Source organism: Muscardinus avellanarius (genome assembly GCF_963383645.1).
Source record: "Muscardinus avellanarius genome assembly, chromosome: 9".
Taxonomy (NCBI): Eukaryota; Metazoa; Chordata; class Mammalia; order Rodentia; family Gliridae; genus Muscardinus; species Muscardinus avellanarius.
The window spans coordinates 73,767,399-73,771,041 of NC_137795.1; positions in this window are offsets into that span (position 1 = coordinate 73,767,399).

Consider the following 3,643-nt stretch of genomic DNA (forward strand, 5'->3'; position numbering starts at 1 on the left):
CTTCTAGAGAATTATGCTCAGTGGAAAAAAGAGAGTCTTAAAAGATTGGATACTATTTATATGACACTATTTTATAACATTCCTCCAATGACATAATAATAATAATAGAGAACAGTTGCCAGGTGGGAGGATAGTGAAGAAGGTAAGGAGGTTGAGTTGGGTTATAAAAGGATAACAGATTCTTGTGATTAAAATATTCTGTGTCATTGTTTATTCACCAAATGATGGAGATTTTCATTGTTTTCAATTTTGGGGCATCTACTGTGAATGCTGATGTACAAGTCTTTATATGAAAATTTGTTTTCACTTTATTGTAGATCCCTAGGAGTACAATTGCTAGTTAATGTAAGGTTAACTATTTTAATATGGTAATTTATTAATAGTAAGTTGATTTTTTACTCTGAAGTAATTGCCAAAATGTCTTTGAAAGTGTCTTTTATCATTTTATATTCCTATCAGCAGTACATAAGAGTCCCAGATTTTTTTACATACTTTCTAAGATTTAGGATTGTCTGTTTTTTTATATAGTTATTCTTTTTTTTTTTTTTTTTTTTTGCGGGTCTGGTGATGGAACCCAGGGGCATTTGACCTCCGAGCTACAACCCCTGCCCTATTTTTTATTCTTTATTTTGAAACCGGGTCTCACTGAGTTGCAGAAGGCCTCACTAAGTAGCTGAGGCTGTCCGCGAACCGCGATCCTCCAGGTCTCGTGTGCCACCACACCCGGCTTTATATAGTTATTCTGATGAACGCTATTTATTTATTCACAGTGCTGACCATCAAACCTAGCGCTTTGTACATGATAGCCAAGCACTCTACCACTGATATACATCCCCAGCCCTCACTATGGTTTTAATTTATACTTCTCTAACAATGCCTAGCTTTGCCTCAATTAACATTCTCACTGCTGTAATCCAAAACAACTGACCAAACAACTTTGAGAAGGAAATCTTTATTTGCTCACAGGTTTTTGGATATTCTGGGTTCAGTCCATGTGAGGACAAGGTCTATGGCTCTGAAGGCGTGGCAGTAGGAAGCAGAGAGAAGAAGAGAGTAAGGCTCTGTTTTTACATCATGGAGACTGGAAGCAAGAGAGAAAGAGAGAGAGCAAGCAAGCAAGGTATTCAAAGACAAAAACAGTCCCTAAGCCCACACCCCCAGGGACCCAATTTCTTCAGCCACACCATACTGGCCTAAGTTACCATCCAGTAAATCTATTACAATGGGTGAAATCAAAACCCTCATGACTTGATTATATCGACTCTGAACAATAATACATGAGCTCTTCCATATCTAATCATAATAAGCATCTTTTGATGATTAGCCATTTATATATCCCTCATTTTTTGTTTTTACTTTTTTAATTTTTTTAAATTTTTTTTGTTTGCAGTGCTGGGGATGGATCCCAAAGGTATTCTACATCTGAGCTACACCCTCAGCTCTATTTTTTATTCTGAAACAGTGTCTGAGTTGTGAAGAACCTCACTAAGTAGCTGAGACTGTGTGAGAACTATGATCCTCCTCCCAACCTCCAAAATGCTGAGATTATAAGTATGCACCACCACTCCCGGCTTGCTTTTTATTTTTAAATATTTAACTTATACACTAAAATGTAGAAGTTGTTCATTTTAATGGACTGCCATTTGATGTTTTGATTACATGTTTATTGTATAATATTTAAATCAATTAAGCATGTCTATCTCCTCAAATATTTACCATTTTTTAATTTAAATTTATTTCTTTATTTTATTTATTAAAACCCCTTAAAATCTATTCTCCTAGCTTTTTTAAGTGGACAAAACATTTTTGGTATCTATAGTCACCCTACTGTACAAATAGCACACCAGAATTTCTTGTTCCTATCTGTAAGTTGGTACCCATTGATCAACCTGGCCTTCCCTCTCATACTCCTCTTCCCATTCTCCCCAGACTCTGGTAGCCACCATTCTACTCTCAGCATCTATGAGAGCAATGATTTTAGATTTCACATATTAGTGCAATTGTGTGGGACTTGTTATTCTGTGCCTGACTTATTTCACTTAACACAATAATTTCCAGTTCTACTCCTGTTGTTGCAAATGACAAAATCTCATTCTCTTTATGGCTGAATAATATTCTTTGATGTAAACCAGGAGTGGTGGTACACACTTGTAATCCCAGCATTTGGGAGGCTGATTGCAGTTCCCAGACAGCATCCACTACTTAGGCCATTTGCAACTCAGTGAGACCCTGTTTCAAAATAAAGAATAAAAAATAAGGCTGGGGTGTAGCTCAGAGGAGGAAGTCCCTGTGATCCACCCCAGTACCACCTCTCAAACAAACCTACTCCTTCAAACTTACTAAGGTTTTCTTTGTGGTTAGGAACATAATCAATTTTTATAAATTTAGAAATATATGAGAGGTTTATTTTCTAGTCAAGGGCTATAAGAAATACACACAAACATATTATTTATTACATTATTACATCACTTTTTTTTTTTTTTTGCAGTACTAGGGATGAAACCAGGGGCATTCTACCTCCAAACTCCACCCCCAGCCTATTTTTTGTTCTTTAATTTTGAAACAGAGTGTCACTGAGTTATAGAGGGCCTCACTAAGTAGCTGAGGCTGTTTGTGAACCATGATCCTTCTGTCTCAGCCTCTTAAATGCTGGGATCACAAGCATGCACCACCACGCCCAGCCCCACACTTTCTTTTTCTCCTCATCATTTGATAGATACATCAGTTGTTTCTATTTCTTGGCTATGGTGAGTAGTGCTGTAATACACACTGAAGTGAAAGTGTCTCTTCAACATACTGATTTCCTTGGACAGGTACTCAGCAATGAGACTGCTGGATCATACAGTAGTTCTAGTAGTTTTTTGTTTTTGAGGCAATTCCATACTGGTTTCTATAGTGACTGTACTAATTTTTATTTCTATTGAAGTGTTTAAGTGTTCCCATTAACCACATCCTTGCTGTTTTTGTTGTTTTGTTTTTTCCTGGTAGATTTTTTGTTTTCTGGGTTTTTTTTTTCTTTTTCACAGTAATCATATGAAGTGAAGTAAGTAATTATTTCATTATATTTTTATCTCTTTATATATTTTCTTAGCAGTTATCTTGGAGATTCCTATGTGCATCGTAATTTCTCACAGTCTATGTCAGGTTAACGTTGACTAAATTCCAGTAAAATATGACAAATTCGTTCCGATATAGCTTCTTTTTCCTCCTTTTTTTTTTTTTTTTTTTTTTTTTGGTGTTTCTGGGGATGGAACCCAGGGGCATTCGTCCTCCGAGCTACACCCTCAGCTCTATTTTTTACTCTTTATTTTGAAGCAGGGTCTCATTAAGTTACAGAGGGCCTCACTAAGAAGCTGAGGCTGTCCACTAACCATGATGCTGCAGTCACAGCCTCCTGAATGCTGGGATTAGAAGCGTGCGCCACCACACCTGGCTATATTCTTTATTTGAAACAGGGTCTCACTAAGTAGCTGAGGCTGTCCACGAACCATGATCCTCCAGTCCTAGCCTCCAGAATGCTGGAATTACAAATGTGCACTGCCACACCCAGCTTTTCCCTTCCTTCTTGTTCATGCTATTATTGCCAAATTTTTTCAATTTATGTTATAAGCTAAACAATACAGTGCTATAATTACTGCTTTAT